At 43.2% G+C, this 27,964-nt stretch overlaps 1 protein-coding gene across 4 annotated transcripts in view; it reads right to left on the reverse strand.

Annotated features, from left to right (window-relative positions):
* The window catches only part of RIN2 (Ras and Rab interactor 2), a 218,422-nt gene that overhangs the window by 184,190 nt on the left and 6,268 nt on the right, over positions 1–27,964 (reverse strand). Inside the window, exon 2 of one of the 4 annotated variants that reach the window (XM_049100279.1) lies at positions 6,466–6,548. The exons of the other annotated variants lie outside the window; for them this stretch is intronic. The gene's annotated coding sequence lies outside the window, so the exon portion shown is untranslated. The remainder of the gene's footprint in view (positions 1–6,465; positions 6,549–27,964) is intronic. 4 annotated transcript variants of the gene reach the window in all.

Raw genomic sequence — 27,964 nt, forward strand, 5'->3', positions numbered from 1 at the left:
CAGATGTATGATATATATGTATATGTGCGTACATGCATATACACACATATGAATATATGTGTGAAAAATACTGTTTTCTTCTGCTTTGGGGTGTGTGTGTGTGTGTGTGTGTGTGTGTGTATGTTTAGAGGGGGTGACAACATTCATCCTCTGAAAGGCTTAGTTCTGAAACTTTCTTCTAACTGCGGCTTTGCTTGCATGTTGTGTGCTGTTTTCTGCTCCTCCGACAATATTGTCTTTTCTGGACCAGCAAGGGGTTCATGCAGTCAGGACAGGGCTTGGGCGGCTACCTAGGTTTCTTGATTCAACCTCGCCCTCTGCTGTTAACTTAGTGATGTGCAGCTTCCTCATGGAACGGCGCTGCTTTTGGGAGAGGGTCTCTTCTGCATTTGTGATTCATTGATCTCTGCGGGGCTCTTAATTTTATTGCTTTCATTTTTCTCTCTCCACATTGCCCAGTCTCCAAGCGGTAAGTGCCCTTCCGAGGCCACCACTTCTGTCTTGAAGCCTCATCATTCCCAGGTTTATCACCACGGGTCCCACTGGCGTTCAAATACTTCCAATGGGGATGGGACTTGACTTTCTAGGAGTGATGTTGCCTGGGTTGCATCACCCCAAGCTCCTCAATTCCTGTCCTTTTCTCCACTTGTTCTCCACTGTTTATGCAGTGGTCCTGACAGGGGTGGGCTCCAGAGCCACCCGGCTGGACCTGGGTGTTTCTCTCACTCTACAGGTAACTTCAAGTGTGTAAAATGATGTCTCCTAGTAATACTGAGGACATGTGTAAAAAGATGCTTTTATTTGCTCTGTTTGTTGATTTGGGTGATTTGGGGGAGAAGATATACAAATATTTGGATGTAGGCAATCATCATTATTCTACTACAACTTGGGAGTTCTGTGTGTTTAAATAATAATGCTATTTACTGCATTAAAAATATATCCATTTTACCCAGACTTGTTTACTTTTCACAATGCAGGAATGTCTCAGAGCAACAGTATATATAACTTTTTAACCAAGTAACTCTGTAATAACGAACAAGCATTCACACACAAAACACCAGATGCTTAAAATACTTTCTGACGACCTAATGGACACCCAAAGCTGATTCTTATTCTTATGTATCGTCAGCCATCACCAAAACAGCCAACCTGCTCCAACTATACCAGCAAAGGGTAGAGCCCTTGACAGCGTCTGCCATCCAGAGGGAAACTGTAGGTAGTAGAAGTCATTGGAAAAGAAGCTCTCATGTTTCAAGTTGCCCTGAGATTTTCAAGTCTGAAATTCAGCTCTAGCAGAGCTCTCCTGCTCCAGGTGCCACCTTTACTCAGAGACATACGGCTTTCCACTCCCAGCTGCCATGGTAGACTTTAGACCCTACCTGTGCCAGGAGCGCAGCTAGCCTCAAGTGCTGGGAATTGCTCCCCCCCCCACCCCCCATCAGGCCTCATCCATAACTTCTGGGAGCCGGCTAGGAATACCCAGCCCCCTTATCCCCCACCTAATGGGCAGGACAACTGACTCACAGTTTATGCTCTGGCAAGAGTAAGCCCTATCCACGGGGCTGATTTGATTGATGATGCACCCTGGATCGGCTGCCTCCCTCCCAGCTCACCTCCCTACGCCCCTGCCGATGCTTCCCAGGGCTGCCCCTCCCCCAAATAAACTACTTACATTTATATCTTTGCTCAGGGCCTGCTCCTGGGGGAACCCAGCCTGAGACCGCCCCCTCTCAGAGCCTCCACATGGACAGTTCAGAGCCAGGAAGGCAGCCTGGTTCTCTGATCCTGGTCACTGATCCAAGCAGGGTGAGAAGGGGAGGAGTCTTGGATGTAAGGGTCCAGGGATGCACATATGAAGGTCCTAATGGGGCACGGCCTGGAGGACTCTCTGTCTCCAGGACCACTGGGATGAGTTTATAAAGGGACAGTGGTGAGGTGGCCCCTCCGTATTCCGTGGCCAAGGCCTGTGTACATAGTAACTTCTCTGTAAATATTTGTGGAATGAATGGACAAGGAGGAATTCATTTTGAGAAAACCACATTAATATAAACCCTGCTAAACATGGAAGGCCTAACTCCCACTCTAATATAATAGACATACTTATTGTCTTAGGATGTGATAACGAAATAAGGCAGAATGGGCTGAATTCTACAGAATTCCCCCCACTGCCACCGTGGGGGGGTCTAGAAAACTGCACACTGGCCACTGGTAGCCTCTTTGTCGTGAATTCTTGGTGAGGTTGCACACAGGAGGAGAGGTCATATGTGAAGAAGTGGAAATGACCTTAGGGCATCTTATCATTCCCTCACTTTGTCATAAAGCTGGCTGGCACACTAGGCCACACAAGGGCGCACAAGGGCTGGGGGGTGCCGTCCCAGGGCCCGGGCATGCAGCGGGGCTTACGAAATACTCTTCCAGTGGCCATGAGATAAGGACAGTCGTGTGCCAGCTGGGCACCACCGGAACGGTTAAGACAAGGACAGCTGACCTGCGTCATGTTTTAGAAGAAGCCATGCAAAGTTCATGCCTCATACAAACCAAGGGAACCATTTAGACTGCAGGAGAAAAAGATGAATATTTATAAGCAGGATCACTGCTTTTTGGGATTCTTGGAGAGATCAGTGAATCAAATCAACAGCTATTTTTACACTTTTTAAATTTACAATAATCACCATTTTAAGATACATATTTCGTGTCTGGCATCGGATTAGGTGCCAGGCCCACAGCAAGGAACAGGCAAGCTCCATCTGGCCCCTTCCCTCAAGATGTTTAGTGAGAAAGACAAGCCAATCTAGTGTGATTAATCCATAGGATATTTTATAAATAATTCTCCTGTAGATATCTACTTTGTCTTATTTGGGCCTGTGGGTTCTGGTCACATGCAGAGCCTAGAAAAGAAGGGCTAACCAGGCTCCCTAAGAGGAGCCTGCTCCTCCCTCTGCCTATGTCTCTGCCTCTTTCTCTGTGTCTCTCATGAATAAATAAATAAAATCTTTTTTTTTTTTTTAAAGAATGGCTAACCATTTAGGCATTAAAACCTCAAAGAACTAAACAGATTTTTTACAGGGCTTTATTTAAAATGTGTTGCATCACTCTACCTTAGAAACCAATCTATAGGGATCCCTGGGTGGCGCAGCAGTTTAGCACCTGCCTTTGGCCCAGGGCGCGATCCTGGAGACCCGGGATCGAATCCCACGTCGGGCTCCCGGTGCATGGAGCCTGCTTCTCCCTCTGCCTGTGTCTCTGCCTCTCTCTCTGTGTGTGTGACTATCATAAATAAATGAAAATTAAAAAAAAAAAAAAAAAGAAACCAATCTATCAGGAACAATGTAATCTTTCTTTGATTAGCTGAGTCATCAATAATGTTTGTTGAGTACATGTTAGCTCTAAGTAGCATCGTAAGTGCAAGCACAGGGTTAAGGAAGATTGGCTGCAGATGAGTACTTGGAAATACTTTTCCTGGGGAAGAAACCAAACAGCACATCATCTTCCTCTGTAGTCACGTCCTCTAAGCCTCCTAAAAGCATGGTGAAGGGTAGATGCTTCTACCCCTCATAGATGTAAGGTGTCCAGAGTGCTGCAACATGGCTCTGTTTAGACAGATCCCCAAAGTCAGGATGCCATTTCCTCCAACCTCTAGAAAGTCACCTAATCAAAGTCATGATCAGTCTTGGCTCTTGGCAATGATATAATAAGCAAGTTCTACATCACTACTTACAACACGGTAGCCCCTGTGGTAGAAGCCACTAAGCCTCCCCATGTGCCTTTTATTTTGAGGCTCTTGTATTTCGGGAGAGCCTATGTGACTGGGTTCTGTCCAGCTTCATATGGGTGGACAGCAGTATATGCCACCTCCCCCCGACACATGATATTTAAAACCCTCCCATGCCGTCTCCAGCCCCCTCTCCTCTGCTATGACCCTGTAAACTGTGTCTTCCAGCTGACATTCTACAAGGTGGGAACAGGCTTTTTACCTGAGTCACCACCTGGGGAAGAGCCATCCCAGCCACACTGGCTAGACCACTCGCTTTTGTGTTAAGTTCCTGAAAGTTGGAGGTTTATTGTTTAGTCTCTCCTAACAAATGCAACTATCTAACCAACCTGCCACCACTCTTCCATCTCTCTAGCAGGAGAAGACATGAAGTCAAATGAATAAAAGCCCTGCCTTCCCCTTCAGGACCTCTATTATTGTCCTTACTTCATGGGCAAATCATGAGAACATGTCAATCAAAGTGAGATATTACACATGCATAACTCTTTGGATACTCTCCTTCCTGGCAGAGGCTGTTCTTATTCCCATTTCACATATGAAGAAACTGAGGCTCAGAAAGGTTCATTAATTTGCCTAGATAACCACAGCTAGGAAGCAAGTGTAGGTACAACTGCTCTAGAACATAGACTTAAATCACCACCTCTCGCTCTGGTCTTTGGTTTCAGCACCATCTCCTGGAGCACTGCACATCTCACCTAACAGCGCACTGATGCATGGTGGCCTCATGGTGACACCCCTCATTCATTCACACTGGGTCTGCTCTGCTGTAAGAGAGAGTAGGTGCAGAGTGCAGAGTGTGGCAGGGCACGTGACACCCCAGAAGAGAATGAAGCACCATCTCCCCCTGTGAGTGTACTCTCAGGGAGGCACTATTTCTTCAAAACCACAAATTTCATGACCATTACAAGAAACGGCCTCTGCCAACAGCCCTAGGTTATGACTGTGACCGTTTTATTTTATTTTATTTTATTTTATTTTATTTTTTTAATTTTTTTTATTTATTTATGATAGTCACACACACACAGAGAGAGAGAGAGGCAGAGACACAGGCAGAGGGAGAAGCAGGCTCCATGCACCGGGAGCCCGACGTGGGATTCGATCCCGGGTCTCCAGGATCGCGCCCTGGGCCAAAGGCAGGCGCTAAACCGCTGCGCCACCCAGGGATCCCAGTGACCGTTTTATTTTAATGCTTCCTTTTATTTTATTTATTTTTTAATTCTTTGCATTTTTTTATTGGAGTTCAATTTGCCAACATATAGCATAACACCCAGTGTTCATCCCGTCAAGTGCCCCCCTCAGTGCCCATCACCCAGTCACTCCAACCCCCCACTCACCTCTCCTTCCACTACCCCTTGTTCATTTCCCAGAGTTAGGTATCTGCTTTTCTTTGAACAGAATTCTAGGCATACAAAGCTTTCAAGTGACCTAGCCGCCTGCACAGTGAATGACATTTCTCAAGGAACATCTCCCTCATTAACAATTCATGGTCTGAATCACATTACATTAGGGCCCAAGGATTCAATCCATGAGCTTTGATGTTCTGTATTTTCGTTTTTATATTTTCCTAAATTGTTCAAACTGTACACAAGTGAATATTACCTTCATAATCAGAAATAGAAGGTATTATGCAGTAATGATACTATTACTAACACAGAAGCCACATTGCCTCTTTAGGACAAACACTCTGACTTCCAGAATTGAGCTGGTTTTGCTGTGCTTTGGCAGACTTCAGTTTTGCTGTATTCTTTCCCTAGGCGCACAAGATATGCTGGTACCAATAAAAAACCAAATCAGTTGCATTAACTTGAGTGCTGTCAGCAGTAGCTGTTGATATGTGTTTTGTTTTGTTTTTTTTAAGATTTATTTATTAATTTCAGAGAGCGACAGAGACAGAGCATGAGTGGAGGGAGGGGCAGAGGGGGAGAGAGAGGGGAAGCAGGCCATGCAGAACATAGAGTCCCCCACACCGGGCTCGATCCCAGGACCCTGAGATCATGACCTGGGCAGAACCCAAGAGAGTTGCCCTGTTCAGCTACAGTTTGACAGGGGTGGCCCCAATGGCTTTCATCATAGGAGGCAACATGGGTCCTGGAATGTGGAATTACATTTCTTATGCAAATCCTGGCTTTCCAGTCTTTTAGTCCTGGGATCCTGAATAAGTTAATCACACCAGTCTGGTTCAGTTCTACTGACCCATGAACTGTGGGCCAGGCTCTGCTTAGAAACAAGTCTGAAAAAACAAACTGCAAGCTTCCTTGAACACTGCTCCTTAACATCTGATCTTGCTGTTTTCTTTTTCCAAATCTATCCCAATCCCTTACAATACATGAACCCTTAGGTTTGCCCCTGTAATACTCCGTGCACGGTAACACTCAGCAAAGATTAACTACTGTTACTGTTGTTGTTGTTGTTATTGTTATTTCTTTCTGGGCTTTGAGTGCCTGACACACAAGAGCTGGCATTTGTTAAGGATTTCAGTGAGAAATAAGCCAGGAATCAGATCCTCTTCAATCCTCACTGCTGTGCCCTCCTGGGCATGACACTCTTCTCTGGTTGCAGAATTGCAAAGAACATCACCAGATCTCCTTTTCCAGCCTTGTGGCGATGTGAGTGGATGGATCCTCCAAAATATTCCCATTAGCGCCCTCATTGGACCAGCTGTGCAGCATGATTTCCTCTTTTAAGGTACTTACCATTTTCTTTTGGCTGTTTCTACTTTCTGACTTTGTAACTTTCCCTCAATCCTAGATCCAGATTCTCCACTGGTGGTCTTTGGCTGTGAAGAGGGAGAAGGGAAACCCCTGAGGTCATAGAAAAGTCGGGAAGCCTGGGACCCAATCCCTGACTCTAACAGGCAATGTCTGTGGCTTCTCTAGGCTTCAGGTTCCCTCGCACCCCAAGGGATCCTCTGAATTCCCAGCTCTTTGGGATGTTCTTCGCCAGATTTCCACAGCACACATATTCCATTGGTTGGTGTGGCCCAAGCACTGGCCACTGGGCCTGTGAATTTCCTGGGGCTTGGGTCCTCCTTGCCCAGCTAAGCATCAGGGATGTGGATTCAGCATGTTTCGGATGTGTCCTGGAAAAGCTGGGCTTTCCAAACTGCTACTCCTGGTGGCAAATCCTGGCTGTGGCACCACTTACTAACTTTGTGACTTAACTTCTCGGAGCCTTTGTTTGCCTATCTATAAAATGGAGATCATGGCTCTTAGTTCACAAAACTATGTCGGGGCCCCAAATGGAATAAAGTAGATAAAGTTCCCAACACAGTGGGAACTATTATTTTCAATAACAGCTTTTGTATTTTATTCTCATTAGAAGAGCTCTATTCAACTTAGACATTTAAAAAAAATCATAGATCACTTTTGGGCATAAAAAGAAACACAGAGAAAGAAACTGACCAGCCAAATTAATTGCTTAAGGTCTTTAAGACTTCCTTCCATTCAGAGTCCAACTTTTCTGGATCATTCTACTCAGAATGGTTTATGGCCAGGTTTTATTCATCTAACACCATCCCCTATGACATCAATAGCAAAAAGAGCATAAATGATGCTGTTTTTTTAAACTTAAATTTTTACTTGTTTAATTTGAAAAAAAAAAAAAGAAAACCATTAGTTTGAAAGTAGAGCAGCTAACACACTAGGAGCAACAAACTAAAATAATCCAAATGTCTAACGATAACTTAGTTATAAAAGTATAATTTGCAACATCACATATCTCAGAAAAATATAAACACATGAAATAGTTTTCCTTCCAGATCAGATTGTTTTCTCCTCAGAAAGAAAATAAAAAGGCAACTAATGATTTCAGATTAAAATCAAACATAACTGTTATTCACCCCAGCAACAGCTAAATAAAGGACCCACACAGCACAGCAGCCCCAAAATGTTAAGTGTGCAAGTTATAAGAGCTCGGACATATAATTTAACTATTCTAGGACTCAGTTTCCCCTTCTGTAAAGTTAGGTGGTAGGATTGAGTTTTAGGGCGTATCTGTTTTTGAAAAGTCTCTGTCTACATAAATGCTCATGTAACTTGAATTCACCATTTTGTTTGGTCACTGAATGCTGCCCCTTTTTTGTAACACCTGGCAGTGAAGCACACTGGTGTAGAAAGTTTATAGATTTCTAAATGCTTAGGGGCAATACCCTTAGCATTTCTAAAGTTAATCACTTCTGTATCAGGAAACTTTATTTTTCTTTCCCAATAAACGAAAATATATTCAGGTAGGTTCCAAACAGAAACATAATTTTGTTTTCCATTGTAAACACAGCTTCTTTTTCACTTTAAAGATTTATTTATTTATTCATGAGAGACACACAGAGAAAGGCAGAGACACAGGCAGAGGGAGAAGCAGGCTCCATGCAGGGAGCCCAATGTGGGACTCGATCCTGGATCCTGGGATCACACCCTGAGCCGAAAGCAGAGGTTCAACTGCTGGGCCACCCAGGTGTCCCTAAATACAGCTTTTGTAGCATTATTTGCCTTTCTAAGAATTTCATTACATTTGGAGGAAAATCACACCTTGTAGGGCTAGATTGTAGCCCGTTAATTGTAATCATAGGTCTCAAGCCTCCCAACACCCAATTTTGTTATTTGTTTCTAAAAAAGTAAAATTTTACTTTAAAAAGAAAAAGCAAAGTAAAAGCCCAAGGAAGCCACAGAGTAAGGTTCTACTCCACCTGAATTCATGTGGAATGAAAACTGCACCAAAGAAAATGAACGATTTCACTAACAGGAAATCCTCCTTATAGTAAAGAAGGTCAGTTTTTAGCTGGAAACGAATACAAAGTTAGAGAATATTGGGGAATGTTTCTGCTGTGAGTGAAGAAGGCTCCAGTTTACTTGAAGGTTTGGTTTTAAATAGTCATTTCCTGGAATCTCCAGGTTATGTGGGGTTAGATCCAATAAACAATTTATAAAACCCTTAAGACTTCCTAATTTCGAAACTTACATCAAAACTACAGTAATCAAAACAGTGTAGTACTGGCATAAGGACAAACATATAGACCAAAAAAAAAAAAAAAAACAATAAAAACCAACAAATAAGCCTATGCATAAACGGCAAAGTGATTTTCAACAAGAGTGCCAGGACTATTCAATGAGCAAAGGACAATCTTTTAAAAAAATCGTGTCCAGAAAACTAGATATCCACATGCAAAGAATGAGGTTGGTCCTTACCTTACATGGCATACAAAAACTAACTCAAAATGGATTAAAGACCCAAGTATAAGAGCTAAGATCATAAAATTCTTCGAAGAAAATACAAATTGGAACTGGCAATGAGTTCTTAGGTATAACACTGAAAGCACAGGCAACAAAAGAAGAAAAAATTTAATTGGACTACATCAAAATTAAAAACATCTATACCTCAAAGAACACAAACCATAGAGTGAAAAGGCAACTCAGAGAATGGGAGGAAATATTTGCAAATCACATAGCTGATAAGGGATTAGTATCCAAAATATAGAGAGAATTCCTACAACTCAGTAATAACAAAAACAATCAACTGGATTAAAAAATGGACAAAGAACTTGAATAAATATTTCTCCAAAGAAGGTATACAAATAGCCAACACACAGATGAAAAGAGGCTCAACATCACTAATCTTTAAGGAAATGGTAACAAAACCATAATGAGACATCACGTCACACCCATTAGGATGACTCCTATCAAAAGAGAAAAATAATGAATGTTAGCGAGGATGTGTAGAAACTGGAATCCTTTGTGAACTGTTGTTAGAAATGTAAAATGATGCAAGCTATTGTGGAAAACAGCAGAATAATTCCCCAAAAGACTAAAAAAGCAGAATCACCATATGTTCCAGTAATTCCACTTCTTGTCCAATCTCTTTGAGATTATCTGAACACTCATGTTCACAGCAGCCTTATTTACAACAGCCAATAGGTGAAAGCAAGCCAAATGCCCATCAACAGATGAGTAGATAAGTAAAATGTGGTATGTATACATATACACAATGGAATATTATCCAGCCTTAAAAAGGAAGGGTATTTTAACACATACTACAACATGGTTGAATCTTGAGGACATTATGCTAAGTGAAATAAGCCAGTCACGACAAGACAAACGCTCTATGATACTGCTTAGGTGAGGTACATAAAATAGTCTAATACACGGAGACAGAAAGGAGGATGGTGGTCGCCAGGAGGTGGGGTGAGGAGGTAAAGAGTTAGTGTTTAAGGAGTAGAGAGTTTCAGTTTCAGAAGGTGAAGAGAGTTCTGTGGACAGACAGTGGTGATGGTTGCAAAGCAATATGAATGTTCTTAATGACACTGAACCATACACTTAAAAATGGTTAAGATGGTAAATTTTGTTATATTTTGTCACTATTAAAAATAATAGGTCAGTCAGTTAAGTGTACAACACTTGATCTCAGCTCAGGTCTTGATCTCAGGATCATGAGTTTGAGCCCAATACTAGGCTCCATGCTGGGCGTGGAGCCTACTTAAATAGTAATAATAATAATAATAATAATAATAATAATAAGAAGAAGAAGAAGAAGAAGAAGAAGAAGGAAGAAGAAGAAGAAGAAGAAGAAGAAGAAGAAGAAGAAGAAGAAGAAGAAGAAGAAGAAGGAGGAGGAGGAGGAGGAGGAGGAGGAGGAGGAGAACTATAGTCTTTTATTTGAAATTATTTGTTAATAAAAGATGAGAATTTGGCGGGAGGAGGAGTTAAGATGGCAGAGAAGTAGGGGACCCTAGGTTTCTCTGGTCCCTGGATTACAGGGAGATAGTTGGCAAATCATTCTGAACACATGAGTAATCAATCGGAGATCTGAGAAAACATATGCTGCAACTCTACCCACAGAAAAGTAACCACCAGGGGATGCCCAGATGGCTCAGCAGTTTAGCGTTGCCTTTGGCCCAGGGCGTGATCCTGGAGACCCGGGATCGAGTCCCAGGTCGGGCTCCCTGCATGGAGCCTGCTCCTCCCTCTGCCTGTGTCTCTCCCTCTCTCTCTCTCTCTCTGTGTCTCTCATGAATAAATAAATAAAATCTTTTAAAAAAATTAAAGTAACCACCATTTCGAAGGTAGGAGGTATGGAGACTTGAATCTGGGGAGATATTTCTAAGGATACGGCAGAGAGGGGAGAGTGGGCTTAAGGAGGCTGCCACTAAGTATTATAAGCAGCAGAGTCTGCTACAGTGGGGGACTTGCCTGGCTTAAAGGCACTCAGGTGGCAAAGCAGAGCAGAGTCCCAGGTGGGACAAGTGGCCTCAGGACGCCTGGGATCACACACAAAAAGTGGGGGTGCCTGAGTGTGGCAGAGTGGCCAAGCTCTGGAGCGGGAAGCTGGCTGAGAAGAGCGAGTCTAGGCGTGGGCTCTGTGCCTGGTGCTGCCGCCAGCAGCGAAGCAACCACTGCCCCTCGCACACCGCTCTCCGGCCGGTGCGGCACAAGGTAGAAGCCTGGGAAGTTCCTCGCGCTCCGGGGAGGGATGGCGCGGCTCGGTCGCACGGCTCCGCAGTTTGGAGTTTGCAAGCTCAGCAGCGTGCCTGAGGTAAAACCGCTCAAGCACAGGCTGGGTGAACGCACAGTGCCGGTGGAGACTGGGGACACGGAGCGTCTGACTGCTCTTCCTCCGTGAGGGCTCACTGAAGAGTGGGGGCTGGGGAGCAGGTGCTCCCATATCCATCCTGCCTGTCGGCGGAAGCCCGCAGGGAACAAAACGGCATCACCTAGTGGAGTCAGAGCTGCATACACCAAACCCTGCCTCCCTGTAGCGGGAGGCGTATCTCCACCGCAGCTAGTCCCCCCGAGAATAAGCGAGAATAAGCGAGAAACAGTTGCCTTCCCCAGAGGACCGGCAAAAACCAACTCAGTCACACCAAGTTTATTGATCTCAGAGAGCTGCAAAGCTCAGGCTCTCGGGGAAAACGGTACATAGCATTCTTTGTCTTTCTTTTCTATTCTTCAGTCTTTTTTTTTAAGATTTTATTTATTTATTCATAAGAGACACATACAGAGAGAGGCAGAGACACAGGCAGAGGGAGAAGCAGGCTCCAGGCAGGGAGCCCCACGTGGGACTCGATCCTCGGTCTCCAGGATCGTGCCCTGTGCTGAAGGAAGATGCTAAATTGCTGAGCCACCTGGGCTACCCTCTTAAGTCTTTCAGTATTATTTTTTGAGTTATTTTCTTACTTTTTAAATTATTTTTTAATTTTAATTTTTATGTATATCTTATACATATTTTTTATTTTTTGTTTCATTTCCTTTTATTTTATTTTATGTTCATACACACACACATTTTTCTTATTTTGGGTTCTAGTTTCTTTTTAATAAGCAGATCAAAACACACTCAGAATCTAGTGTTTTGGGGATTTCTGGGTGGCTCAGCAGCTTAGCACCTGTCTTCAGCCCAGGGTGTGATCCTGGAGTCCCAAGATCAAGTCCCACGTCAGGCTCCCTGCATGGAGCCTGCTTCTCCTCTGCCTGTGTCTCTACCTCTCTCTCTCTCTCTCTGTCTCTGTCTCTCATGAATAAATAAATAAAATCTTAAAAAAAAAAAGAATCTAGTGTTTTGTTGTGTTGGCCTTTCTCTGTGGTTGTTCTTGTTTTATCTTTCTTCTTTTCTTTCCTAGACAAAATGATGAGATGATGATATTCACCCCAAAATAACTAAAAGGAGGTAGTACTCACTGCCAGGGATTTACTCAGTATGGATACAAGTAAGATGTCTGAACTAGAATTTAAAACGATTATAAAGATACTAGCTAGGCTTGAAAAAAGCAAAAAGACACTAAAGATCCATTACTATAGAGATAAAGGAACTAAAATCTAGTCAGGCCAAAATTAAAAGTACTATTACCAAGATGCAGTCTCAAGTGGAGGCCATAAAAATGAGGATGAATGAAGCAGAAGAGCAAATCAGTGAGATAGAAGATAAAATGATGGAAAATAAGGAAGCTGAAAAGAAGAGGGAAAGAAACCTATTAGATGACAAAGGTAGACTGAGGCAACTCAGTGATTCCATTAATATCTGTATTATAGAAGTTCCAGAAGATAAGGAGAAGGAGAAAGGGGCAGAAGGCTTATTTGAATAAATTATAGCTGAGAACTTTCCTAATCTGTGGAAAGAAGCAGGCATTCAAGTCCAGGAGGCACAGAGAATTGGCCTCAAAATCAACAAAAATAGATCAACACCTTGATATATTATAGCGAAGCTTGCACAATACAAAGATAAAGAGAAAAATCCTGAAAGCAGCTCGGAACAAGAGGTCCTTAACCTATAAGGGTAGATGCATAAGACTGGCAGTAGACCTGTCCACAGAGAGCTGGCAGGCCAGAAAGGACCAGCACAGTATATTCAATGAGCTAAATGGCAAAAATATGCAGCAAAGAAGACTTTATCCAACAAGGCTGTCATTCAGAATAGAAGGAGAGATCAAGAGTTTCCAGGATAAACAAAAACTAAAGGAATTTGTGAGCATTAAACCAGCCCTGCAAGAAATATTAAAGGGGATCCTTTGAGCAGAGAGAGAGCCCAAAAGGAACAGAGATGAGAAAGGAACATAGACAATCTACAGGAACAGTGACTTTACAGGTAATACCATGGCACTAAATTCATATATTTCAATAATCACTCTAAATGTAAAGGGACAAAAAAAAAAAAAAAAAAAAAAAAAAAAAAATGTAAAGGGACTAAATGCTCCAATAAAAAAAAACACAGACAGGGTATCAGAATGGATAAAAAAAAAAAAAAGACCCATCAATATGCTGCTTATAAGAGACTCATTTTATACCTGAAGACACCTCCACATTGAAAGTGAAGGGGTGGAGAACCATTTCTCATGCTAATGGACATTAGAAAAAAGCTGGAGTAGCCATTCTTATATCACACAAACTAGATTTTATTTTTATTTTTTAAAAAAGATTTTATTTATTTATTTATTTATTTATTTATTTATTTATGAGAGACACACAGAGAAAGGCAGAGACATAGGCAGAGGGAGAAGCAGGCTCCTTGAGAGGAGCCCAATGCAGGACTTGATCCCAGGACCCTGGGATCACACCCTGAACCAAAGGCAGATGCTCAACCGCTGAGCCACCCAGGCATTCCGAAAAACTAGATTTTAAACCAAAGACTATACTGAGAAAGGAAGAAGGACACTATATCATAGTAATGGAGGTCTATCCAACAAGATTTAACAACTGTAAATATTTATGTCCCTAACATGGAGTAGTGAAATAATATAAACAAAATAATAACAAAATTAAAGAAACCCATTGATAATAATTCAATAATAGTGCAGGACATTAACACTCCACTCACAGCAATAGACAGATAATCTCAGCAAAAGATCAACAAGGAAATGAGGGCTCTGAATGTCACACTGGATCAGATGGACTTCACAGATATATTCAGAGCATTTCAACCTAAAGCAGCAGAATACACATTCTTTTCAAGTGCACATGGAACATTCTCCAGAGTAGATCACATGCATACTAGGTGACAAAATCAGGTTTCAACTAGTACAAAAAGACTGAGATCATACCATGCATATTTTCAAACCACGATGCTACGAAACTTGAAGTCAACCACAGGAAGTAATTTGGAAGGACCACAAATATGGAGATTAAAGAACACCCTACCAAAGAATGTATGTGTCAACCAGGAAATTAAAGAAGAATTTAAAAAATACACGGAAGCAAATGAAAATGAAAACATGACAGTTCAAAACCTTTGGGATGCAGCAAAGGCAGTCCTAAGAGGGAAATATATAGCAATACAGGCCTTCCTTAAGAAGCAAAAAAAGTCTCAAATATAAAACCCAACTCTACATGTAAAGGAGGTGGAAAAAGAACAGCAAATAAAGCCTAAGTCCAGCAAGAGAAAGGAAATCATAAAGATTAGAGCAGAAATCAATGATATATACAAATCAAAAGAACAAGTCAACATAATTAGAGATGGTTCTTTGAAGGAATTAATAAGACTGATAAACACCCTAACTAGACTTATCAAAGAGAAAAGAGAAAGGACCCAAATAAATAAAATCACGAATGAAAAAAAGGAGAGATCACAACCAACACTGCAGAGATACAAACAATTATAAGAGAATATTACTAGCAATTATATGCCAACAAATTAGGCAATCTGGAAGAGATGGGTAAATTCCTAGAAACATATAAACTACCAAAACCAAAACAGGAAGAAATAGAAAACAATAACAGACTAATAACCAGCAAAGAAATTGAATCAGTAATCAAAAATCTCCCAACAAACAAGAGTCCAGGGCCAGGGGGCTTCCCAGGGAAATCCTACCATTTAAAGAATTCATGCCTATTCTTCTGAAACTGTTTTAAAAAATAGAAATGGAAGGAAAACTTCCAAATTCATTCTATGGGGCCAGTATTACCTTGATCCCAAAATCAGACAAAGACACCACTAAAAAGGAGACTTATCCCAGATGAACATGGATACAAAAATTCTTAAGATATTATTAGTTAATAGAACCCAAGTACATTAAAAGGATTATTCACCACAACTAAGTGGGATTTATTCATGGGCTGCAGGTGTGGTTCAACATCTGCGAATCAATCATTAATAAAGAAAGGACAAGAACCAAATGATCCTCTCAATACATGCAGTAAAAGTATTTGACAAAATACAGCTTCCTTTCTTATAAAAACCCTCCACCATGTAGGGATAGAGGAAACACCTTAACATCATAAAAGCCATATACAAAAGACCCACAGCAAATATCATCCTCAGGAACACGATAGGGATATCCACTCTCACCACTGTTGGTCAATATGGTCCTGGACATCCTAGCTTCAGTAACCCGACAACAACAAAAACAACAACAAAATAAAAGGCATCCAAATCAGCAAAGAAGTCAAACTTTCACTCTTCGCAGATGACATGACCCTATATTCTGCCAAAAAATTGCTAGAACTAATACAGAAATTCAGCAAAGTCACAGGATATAAAAATCAATGCACAGAAATCAGTTGCATTTCTATACACTAATAAAGAGACAGAGGAAAGAGAAATCAAGGAATTGATCCCATTTACAACTGCACCAAAACCCATAAGATACCTAGGAATAAACCTAACCAAAGAGGTAAAGGATCTGTACTCTTGAAAACCATAGAACACTTATGAAAGAAATTGAAGAAGACACACAAAAAATGGAAAATCATTCCATGCTCATGGATTGGAAGAAAAATATTATTAAAATGTTTATGCTACCCAGACCAATCTACACATTCAATGCTAACTCTTATCAAAATACTATCACCATTTTTCATAGAGCAGGAACAAACAATCCCAAAATTTGTATGGAACAGGAAAGACCCCAAATAGCCAAATGAAAGTTGAAAAAGAAAACCAAAGGTGGAAGTTTCACAATTCCAGACTTGAAGCTGTATTACACAGCTGTGATCATCAAGACAGTGTGGTACTGGCACAAAAACAGACACATAGATCAATGGAACAGAATAGAGGCTCCAGAAATGTATCCTCAACTCTATGGTCAACTCACCTTTGATAAAGCAGGAAAGAATATCCACTGGAAAAAAGTGTCTCTTCAAGAAATGGTGTTGAGAAAATTAGACAGCCACAGACAGAAGAATGAAACTGGACCACTTTCTTACACCATACACAAATAAACTCAAAATGGATGAAAGACCTAAATGTCAGACAGGAATCCATCAAAATCCTAGAGGAGAACACAGGCAGCAACCTCTTTCACCTCAGCCACAGCAACTTCTTGCTATACATGTCTCCAAAGGCAAAGGAAACAAAAGCAAAAATGAGCTATTGGTATTTCATTACGATAAAAAGGTTTTGCAAAGAAAAATAGTCAACAAAACTAAAAGGCAACCTGTGGAATGGAGAAGATCTCTGCAAGTGACACATCAGATAAAGGGCTGGTATCCAAGATCTATAAATAACCTATCAAACTCAACACACACACACACACACACACACACAAAAAAAAATCAAGTCAAGAAATGGGCAGAAGACATGACCAGTCATTTCTCTAAAGAAGACATACAAATGGCCAACAGACACATGAAATGTCACTCAGCATCAAGGAAATACAATGAGATACCACCTCACACCAGCCAGAATGGCCAAAATTAAAACTTAGGAAACAACAGATGTTGGCGAGGATGCAGAGAAAGGGGAACCCTCTTACACTGTTAGTGGGTATGCAAACTGGTGCAGCCACTCTGGAAAAATGGTACGAAGGTTCTCAAAAAGTTAAAAACAGAACTACCCTACAACCCAGCAACTGCATTACCAGGTATTGATTCAAAGGATACAAAAATTGGGATTCAAAGGGGCAAATGTACCCCAATGTTTACAGTAGCAATATCCACAATATCCAAAATATGGAAAGAGCCAAGATTGTCCATCAACAGATGAATGGATAAAGATGTGAGATATATATGTATATATGTATTTATAGATATATAGATATAGATTCCTATAGATATAGATGTATATATATAGATATAAATGTATATATATAATATATATGTATATGTATATATACAGATGTATATGTATATATACATCTATATACATATACATATGTATATGTATATGTATATAGATATAGATAGATATAGGAATATTACTAAGCCACTAAAATAATGAAATCTTGCCATTTGCAATGATGTAGATGGAACTAGAGGGTATTATGCTAAGTGAAATCAGTCAGAGAAAGACAAATACCATATGATTTCACTTATATGTGGAATTTAAGAAACAAAACAGATGAATATAGGAGAAGGGAAGGAAAAATAAAATAATATGAAAACAGAGAGGGAGGCAAATCATAAGAGACTCTAACTATAGGGAACAAACTAGGTTGCTTACTGGGTGATGAGCTTTAAGGAGGGCACGTGATGTAATGGGTGTTACATGCAATTGAGAAATCACTAAATTCTACCCCTGAAACTGATAATACAGTTTATGTTAACTAAATTGAATTTAAATAAATAAATAAGAAAAACAGGTGAGAATTTGGTGTCCACCAGCAATAGAGCCTTACAAATAAAAGATGGGGCGTGGGGAGCGTTCCCTCCCTGACCTTCCCCTTCACACTTCTACCTCCTTCCCAAACCCCTTTTCCCTTATCACCAATTAACCTCAAAGACATTACTGGTAGACTTTAGGGCACAGAAAGGAATGAGGCTTGAGAATGCTAGGTAAAGTCTTGAATGAACTATAAACATCACAGAAATACATGTTAGCATTAGTGTTTCTATTTCAGAGGGAAACAGTAAAACCGGATCCCGGGCATCACTCTACAGCCAAGGCAGGAGCAGAGCTGCAGGCTGGGATGGAAAGCTCCTGCATGCCAAGCCCCACACCCACCTAAACAATGGTGGGTCACATGATGACTGCTGACCTGCCTAACAAAGTACCCCAGACGGAGTGGCTTAAAACAACAGGTATTACTTGCCTCCTGGTTCTGGAGGCCAGAAGTCTGAAAGCCAGGGGTCAACTCCCTCTGAAGGAGGCAGAGAGGTAACTGTTCCTTCCTTCCCTTTCCCAGCTTCTGGTAGCCTCAGGCCCTCCCTAGGCCTATAGACCTAAGCGTTCGTGGCCTCTGCCATCATCCTCTCAGGACCTTCTCCCCCTGTGTCTCCAGATCACTTTCCCTCCCTGCAGTCACCTATCCAGGTGTCCCCTTTATATAAGCACACTAGTCATTGGAGGAGGGACCGCCTCGTGACTTCATCTTGACTGACTCTGCAAAGACCCTATTTCCTAATATAGGCACATTCTGGGTACTGGCAATTAGGACTCCTGTGGATCTTTTCAGTGGGGCTTGGAGTGGGAGGAACACAATTCAACCCATAACACATGTAGAGACTGATCACGTATCTGGGAATGGTGACCAAGGCACACAATCAGGAGAGGCATTCTCGGTAGTAAATCATTGACTGCGTGACTTAAGTGCCTGGTAGGAGGAAATGCCTCTCTGCTGCCCTATTCAGCCAGGGCAGGGAGCCCTTAGCACCCTCTCAGGAGTGGGTGAATGCCAAGCATGGTCGTTGATGGCTTAAAGAAGGGGCAGAGTGGGTGGTCCTTGACCATTGATTTGGAGATGTGCTGTCCATTCTACCTCCGTGGCTAGTTTCAGTGATCTCCTGATGGCACTGTTGGGTGCCAGAGCCTCTTGAGAAGCAGGTGCTAGATGAGCCACTGCTTCACCTCCTGCTGACTTAGGGTGTGCCAGAGACCAGATGACTGAGTTTGGGAGATGAGTAACAGAACCTCAGAATTCCTAATAATACAAGGGACTGTGATCACAGTCCCTGTTAAAAATAACGTCATGGGGTGTGTAAAAATAAAATAATAAAATGCATTATACAATATTATATGATTGATATTTCATTATGTACATAGAATTCAAAAGGGATAGATTTAGGGTGCTTTTTTTTAAAAAAAAGATTTTATTTATTTATTCATGAGAGACACATAGAGAGAGGCAGAGACATAGGCAGAGGGAGAAGCAGGCTCCATGCAAGGAGCCCGATGTGGGACTCGATCTTGGGATTCCAGGATCACGCCCTGAGCTGAAGGCAGACGCTCAACCACTGAGTCACCCAGGTGCCCCTAAATTTAGTTTTATATGAAACTCATGGTCATGCCCTTGCTTTCTGCTGACCAGCACCAGCCTCCATAGGGGTTCTTCTGTTCTAACCCTTGGGTTCTGTCTGTAGAATAACTACCCTCATTCACAGGCAGGATTTGGAGGCTTTTGCAGGTTCCCCTCTTTTTTTTCTCACAGAGAACTGGTCAAGGCAAAGCTCATGCTCCTGGATTCAGCTAAAACAGTGTATCTATAACCCAACTCAAGTGTCACTTCTCCCTTCCTGACCCCAGCCACCAAGCAGAGTTCATTGAAGCAGGAAAGGGAGCTTGGGGATTGCTCGAGAGGATAGAGCCATAGAGCAGCACAAGGCACTCAACCAACCCTGACCTATGTTTCCAGAGGAAGTCAGATAAGAATGTGGACTGGGCACATTGTATTTTTCTTGGAGCTGCAAATGATAAAAGCAATATTTTTGCAACCAGAGAGAGAAGTGGGGAAAAGATCACGAGCCAGAGATTGCAGAAGATGGGAGAGGAATATTTAGTCAGGAAAAGCTATGATTTTTCCTTGTCTTCTGCCTCTGTTTCACATGAAGGAATTGAAAATGCCTACAGAAAATAATTTTATTATTTTATTTTTATACACCCCATGACGTTATTTTTAACACCTGGCTTTCAGACTTCTGGTCTCCAGAATCAGGAGGTACGAAATTTCTGTTGTTCTAAGCCACTCAGTCTGGGGTACTTGTTAGGGCAGCCCTAGGACTAGGAAACACCTTCATCTTTCTTCATGGAGATATCTGTACAGATATTACAGGGTAGTTGCTAAGAGCTTAGGACCTGGTTTGAATTGTAGCTCTTTCATTCTGTTCTTTGTGACCACGGATAAGTTACCTAATCTCTCTGTACCTCAGTTTCTACAATATGAAAAATGAGGGATATTAAAACTATTTCATGGATACCAAGGGGATGATACATGAGGTGATCACCTCACAGGCAGACTGGTTAAGATTCTGAAATGAGGTCAGCATGTGTGAGGTGAGCACAGAGGCTGCCACATGCTGGGCACTCCCATACCCCCAGCTGATGTCATTCATCTGTTCCTGACAGGGAACTCCTGTCAGGGGAAGCTTATGTCTCATGCAACCTGGGCTCTGCAGAGCACCTGGGCCAGCTTTGGGGTGCATGACCCATGTAGCCACACAGGCTCTGTGTTCAGAAAGGCTCCACTCTTGGTTTAATGCTCTGCTGATACCACCTTGAAATTATTAATTATTTTTAAGCAAGGGGCTCCCATTTCCATTTGCATTGAGCCCACAAGTAATGTGGCTGGTCCTGCCTTGCTCCACCAGCCAGGTGTGAGGGTTGAAAACCTGTCTACAAGCAGCATTTGCAGGAGCAATTTCTCCTCAGAAGTTAAGTGACTCTCAGGAGTCTGGCCCTTTGCTAGCTTCAGAGCACTGCTGTCCCCCAGAGCCATCCCTCAGACGTGGGTTACACTTAAATATCCAAATTTATCTTAAACTTAATTTGAATATGACATGTACTTTAAAAAAAATCTCCCTTGCAGAAATTGTTCCTGGGGTTTGGGGCAAAGGATGAGGAGGGAGGATTCAGGGGCACCAGGGTGGCTCAGTGGTTGAGCGTCTGCCTTCAGCTCAGGGCGTGATCCCGGGATCCTGGGATTGAGTCCCACATCTGGCTTCCTGCAAGGAGCCTTCTTCTCCCTCCGCCTGTGTCTCTGTCTCTCTGTCTCTCAAGAATAAATAAATAAAATCTTAAAAAAAAAAAAAAGAGGGAGGAGTTTCGTAGCCTGTTTCCCTCCTGATTCTTGGGGGTGAGCCATGAGACCTTGCGCTATGGAACTGAGTGTGAAATGTGTCCTGCTTCAACTGGTGAAGGCTTCCTCAGAACAAGGCACATTCTTATTTTTAGCATAAAAAGATATTTTGGCCTCTGTAGCTACACTGCCCAAGACATCAGGCATCTTTTTGACTTAAATGTGGCATCACAAGTATTTATGAACAAACATGCCAGTGCTATTCTAGGTGTTGAGGAGGACAAAACAGACAACATCTTGACTTTCCTAATCTGTATTGTGCGAGAATAAATGCTTGATGAAAAATAAGGCAGGGCATGGGGATGGAATGGGTCAGGAGGGTGGGACGGAGGTTTGCTATTTATTATGAGGTCAGGGCCACCTTTTCTCAGGACATTTGGGGTAGACCAGAAGGAAATGAGGGGCGGGTCATGTGGGAATGTGGAAGGGGTACATCCCAAGCCAAGGAAGAGCTAGTGTGCAGGCACAAGGGGTGCAGGCCTACTTACTCAAGTGAGGACGCTGGTGTGGCTGGACTTGTGGGTGGCGGATGGGCAATTATGGTCAGGAGGGCCCACAGCACAGGGGGGCTGGCGGGTGGCAAAGGACCTTGCAGATTTTGCTCTGAATGAGATGGAAATGAGAGGGACATGAAAGGTTCTAACTTATGTTTTTAAAATATGACTGTCCTGGAGACCATACACACACATGAGGCAGCGGGGCAGGATGAGGTCACCTAGCACGGGTATCAGTAGGGAGGAGAAGAGACCCAGGACCAAGCCCCCAAGGCACTCTGATATGTAGGGATCAATGAAATAAGAAGCTGGCAAAGAAGGCTGAGATGTCCCCCAGTGAAGTAGGAGAAGCAAGAGAGAGTGTGGTCTTCACAGCCGAGTGTTAGTAAGAAGGAAGTTCAGGTACTGTGTCAGATGCTGCTGGAAAAGCAAAGGAGATGGAGACCAAAAACTGGCCACTGGATTTGCCAATATGGAGGCTGTGGGGGACCCTGATGAGATCAGTTCAGCGGGCAACATCTTCATGGTAGTGAACATGGGAAAGAATGGAAGGCTCTGTTATAAAGCCAAGTTGAGGAGGCAGGTGCTGGTGGTGGAAGTGGGGTCAAGGTAGCGTCTCTAAAGATGGGCAATATTGCAGGATGATTGTGCCTGGATGGAAATGACCCAGAGGGGGGTGGTGGAGACCTGATGATCCAGGACAGACAGGAGGACAACTGCTGGAGTCATGTCCTTGAGGATGCAAGAGAAGTTGGAATCTGCTGTACCAGTGGAGGGGTGGACCCCCTCTTGGAGCACAGATGTTAATGCTCTGTGGCAGTCGGGCAGCATGTGGACGCAGGTGCAGGTGTGGTGGTCGTTTTAAGCCAGGAGTGAGGGAGGTTCTTCTGATTAATTCTAGTTTCTTGGTGAAATAAGAAGGTCATCAACTGAGGGTTTGGGAGGTCTGAGAAGAGAAAAATCTGAATAAAATAATAATCCAAGGCATATTTTTTCAAAACCTATTAGCGGGTTGTGAAATCGATTTAGAAGGTTGCCATTGGGACATTTTAAGAAAACGAAACAGGACAGATCAGAGGGAATGGGAAATATCATAGTAAGCTTTCATTCCCCAAACTTCATATCACTCCTATATACACATGGATGTGATAAAAAAAAAAAAAAAAAAAAGTTTGTCGAAGACTGATCTGAGCAGGAGAGTGGGTAGGCTCAGAAAAATGGAGCATTCACATCCCCCTGCCTGGTGCGGGCACCGACTAGGGAAGGTGCGTCTCAGCCAGGGTTGGGTTTAGGCAGGGGAGTCTTCTGAGACAGAGGGAAAGACAATGAAAGTATATGCAGAGGAAGGATTCTAATCCCCGACCATGGATTCCACGCTGGGAAGGAGACAGATGCGAACAGATGCAGATAAGGGGCAGTGACCAGGATGCAGGGCCAATGGATTGCAGAGCATGTTTGTGGCTGAGCCAAAGCAACTCTGCAAGGAAAACAAGATTTCCTAATTCCTCCTCAAGACTGAGGGCAAGGCAAACTGTGTTCCCTCACCAACGTTCATTGGCAGAGATTTTCTTTTGAATAGTTTTATCAGAAAATGTTTTATTGGTCAGAAGATGCTCTCCTTGCTTCTGTGCTGGGCTTTTTATATGGTGTATTAAAATGTTTGAAAGCAAATGGTATCATATTCTGGTCAGTTTTCCAGCATCCACCAAAAGGAAATGTCCCTCAAAGGCAGATTTGTTAAATTAAATAATACTAAATCATACTGTTATAAAGTATCTTCAGTTCAATCAGCCTTCAACAGCTATTTTGCTATATTTATTGATTTGTACCACTATTTCTAGAATGGTGTTTATCTTATAAAAGCATCATAAGCCCTGAGAAGTATAAAGTCTTGGTTCTTACACCAGGCTCCTTTCCTCTCTGGCAGAATCGAGTACAGCTTTCCGTGAAGCCTTTCACAGCTTTGCTGTATCATCATTCATGGGATGAGATAAAGAATCCCTCCATATTAAAGACCAGCTAAGGGGGCAGCCCGGGTGGCGCAGCGGTTTAGCGCCGCCTTCAGCCCAGCGCGTGACCCTGGAGACCCGGGATCCAGTCCCACGTCGGGCTCCCTGCACAGAGCCTGCTTCTCCCTCTGCCGCTCGCGCTCTCTCTCTCTCTCTGTTTCTCATGAATAAATAAATAAAATCTTAAAAAAAAAAAAAAAGACCAGCTAAGGTCCACAAGTTTACATGGACTCATGGTAAAATAGTAGCTAAAATGTTACACCGTCGTGCTATTCATTTTCTTTCATTCTTACAGCTGATCATTTTCTCCTCTTGCAATTGCGATTTTAATGGTTTCTTGATTCTTACACTAAATGAAAAGTGCCTTAGAAAAAAAATAAAAGAGATTAATTTTTACCTTATATCGATCATCCAAATCACACCCTATCATGATTTATCTCTTGAGATCCTGAACCATAATGTTTAATGTCTCCTCAGATTCCACAGGGTCCTGCCATATTATTCTGACTTCTCTGTCTCAACCACCATTCCAGGTGCTGCATACTCAGAAGAGCAGGTGCATGGAGTTCTTACTGGTGGGACATCACCGGTAGGATCTACATGTTACATTGCAAACCCCTGGCAATAGTGCACTTTCCCTCTGAGGCTGCCTGTGACTGGCTAGTTGTTTTTTTTTAATTTTTATTTATTTATGATAGTCACACACACACAGAGAGAGAGAGAGGCAGAGACACAGGCAGAGGGAGAAGCAGGCTTCATGCACCGGGAGCCCGACGTGGGATTCGATCCTGGGTCTCCAGGATCACGCCCTGGGCCTCCAGGATCACGCCCTGGGCCAAAGGCAGGCGCTAAACCGCTGCGTCACCCAGGGATCCTTGATTGGCTAGTTTGAAACAAATCACATATCCCACCATCTTACGCTTCCAACTGGCGGGGTCGTGCACCCACCAGAATAGGAGAGGATGATGGTGGTCATGGGGCAGAAAGGATGGAGGTGAGAGGCGCATATGCCTTCAGATGCTTACGTGTATTTATAGGGTAAGAATGTGACATGCGACTGGCCTGGACAGTGAGGGTATAGGTTGCCCTTTCCTGATGTAAGAAATTCTCTGTCAGATGTAAATGTTCTCTGGCTTCCTAGATGCACAGTTCTCAATGTCCTCCATCCTACACTTCATTAGTCTTCAAGGAACTGGGAGCCAATGATCGTAGACACAGTGAGCTAACTATGTCCAAGAAGGACATTTACAGTTACAGGCATCCTGTGATTACACCAAATATTTCCAATATGCTCTGAGGACATATAGTCCGCAGTAAAACTGTGGGAAGTAAGCACAGCCAGGAAGCATCTAAGATGGTTTCTGGTGGGCCAGTGTGCCCACTCATGGGCCACAGAGGGATAAGCCTCATGGCAGAGGGTTAGGAAGGAACTCTTGCTCCTCCTAACATCACAAGAAATGAAGAGGGGGCTAATTTTTCCCAACTGTGTGCCCTCCCCTGTCTGTGAGGTTAAGAACAAGCATCCCAGAGTGTAGTAGATGCTGCCAGTGGTCTGCCTGTGTGCCCTCAGGCCCCTCCACCATTTTCCCTCCCGAGAGCAGCACTCACTTCTGTGGGAGGATGGCTTCAGGCTGATGGAACCTGCTCTGACTGCATATAAAGAGGGCTGAAGGGTCAGGGCAGCCCTTGGCCAAAGACTGACCGGCACAGGGGTGGAATCACTCCAGTCTCCTGGCCTCTGATCTAGCCACTCTATGGGCCCCACATAGTCTCCAGAACTTTCCCATGAAGATCTCCCCTTATTTCCTATTAGACCAAGGAATCTGAGATTCACCTTACATTAGAGCATAATTCCCTGCAGAGCCAGAGCAAGGCTTACAAGACTGTAAGGACTCAGACTCTCTTCATCTCTTCAGTCTGATTCTTCAGGACATGACACTATCCTAAACTGTCCTCCACAGGTCCCACACATACAGCTCTCACCTTCCTCCCTGGGCTGAGGCCACAAGAGGATCAAGACCACACCTTCCCTTCCCTCTCTCCACACTCTCCAGAGCCCAAGCAGGAACGTTAACAACCTAAGTGGAGCTAAATGATCAAGAGAGCTCTTTCTCCAAATGCACCTCCCTCCTCTTGATTCTCATTCTCTGCACCTGACACTCCTCTGCCTGAAAGCTATTGGTTACTAGCATCGCCAAATAACCCACCTGTCAGGGCTGATCCCCTCCACTGTGAATCCTTTTCTGATGCCCAGGACAGGATTAAGGTGTGCCTTCTGTATGCAACCACAGCAACCTTGAATAGAAAAAGGTCACTGTGTCCTCTCCTAGCCCCCACTCTTTGATGACCCCACCCCTTGTAGGTACCAGAGTCCTGTGAAAATTCAGTGTAAGAGAAAGAGACTGCTCAAGCCAACATTACAATGTAGGTTGCCTGTATTATTTACAATGTCTTATGGCCCAAGGTCACCCTGTACACTGTTTAAGGAAAGCCATTAGATGAAAATATTAGGCATAATTGGGGTATGAGATGTGCCCAGAAGAAGACTGTGTGTAATATCACGTATGTGTTAAGTCTGTGTCAGGACAGGAAACCCAGAATCCAGAGACAATGGGTGGTGGGGCAAGGACAGATGGCCAGGAGATGGCTCCCACTCTGGGGGAGGAACAAGGAGCTGTCAGGTCTGACTGTAACTTTTTACATCAAACTTTGTCATACCGAGGGGTTAAAAACTTTGAGGAAATCACCCTACATGAAGACATTCATCAGCCTTGGAGGGCCCTTCTTTTTTTTTTTATTTTATTTATGATAGGCACACAGTGAGAGAGAGAGGGGCAGAGACACAGGCAGAGGGAGAAGCAGGCTCCATGCACCGGGAGCCCGACGTGGGATTCGATCCCTGGTCTCCAGGATCACGCCCTGGGCCAAAGGCAGGCGCTAAACCGCTGCGCCACCCAGGGATCCCGGAGGGCCCTTCTTATATGCTCATCTCACTGGTCCCTTCCTTCCTCTCTCCCTTCTGCTCCTTTGCTCAGAAGCCACAAAATAGCCACAAAATGGAGTCTCCTTCCTTCAGGGTGCTGGTCCAGAGGAGCCTCTGAAATATACCCCTCACCCCGTGTCTATTTAATAAAAACCTAATAAAAAGGAAAACACCTTCTTGGGGTGCCTGGGTGGCTCAGTCAGTTAAGTTCTGCCTTTGGCCCAGTTCCTGATCCCAGGATCCTGGGATGGAATCCCGCATCAGGCTCCCTACTCTGCAGGGAGTCTGCTTCTCCCTCTGCCCCCTCTCTTTCACAAGTGCACACTCCAGCTGTCTCAAATAAATAAAATCTTAAAAAAACAAACAAACAAACCCAAACCTACCTTCTTTAAAAAGACAGAGCCTCTGTATTTGTTCTCATTCAGGCCCCTAAGCTGCCAAAGGAAAAACAATCGCAAAGGAAAATAACAAAGCACTTTAATTAGGAGTTTTCAGGGTCAAATTTGGCACAAGTCTGTCTCCCTAGGCAAGCACTGACTACTCTATCCTGTCCTTGCTAGCATCCCTAAGCATCCCTGCTAGGCTGGAGGGCCCTGGAGGCAGGAATTATAAAAGGAGGCAGGAATTAAAAAAGGACGCATGCACTGGTCAGATCTCAGATCCCAAAGGGACCATGGAGTCTCAGAAGTCAACCAGGATCCCACACTCGCCAACAGTGCTGAAACCAGAAGCCTGTGTAGCCTGAATATGCACAGTCAATACCTACAGGTTGCGTTCAGTTTGTGATTTACTAGAAGAGGAGCAAAAATGATCAAGTCTTCCCAAATCAGTGTCCAGGCTTAGTATAATTCCAGACAAACCCCATAGAATAAAATTTGACTGGAAGAATGGTGAACACTGCTAAGAGAATTTGGACAAAAAGAGAAAGAAAGATAAAGGTGTGGTAAGTGGAGGAGGACTTGCCTGCCAAACGGCACGATTACAGAGCCGGGGAAGACGTGGAGGTGGATCTATTCACCAAATGCTTGGTAAACTACTGGGGAAAAGAGTTCAGTTGATTCTTGCCAAATGATTACAGAGATCTGTAAAATGGACACTATCAAAGTCAGAAGGAAATGGTTAGTTGTTTGAGGATGCACAAAGATTTCTTGGGTACAAAAGCCATTAAAGAAATCCAAAGGCGAAGTACAAGCATTTGACTCTACAAAATGCTGAATTTTTTGTAGGATAAAAAGTCATGAACACTCTGTAGTTAGACAAGAAAAGTCCGGATAGTGAGATGAGGGG

The sequence above is a fragment of the Canis lupus genome, chromosome 24 (assembly GCF_003254725.2).
Source record: "Canis lupus dingo isolate Sandy chromosome 24, ASM325472v2, whole genome shotgun sequence".
NCBI classification, from domain to species: Eukaryota; Metazoa; Chordata; class Mammalia; order Carnivora; family Canidae; genus Canis; species Canis lupus.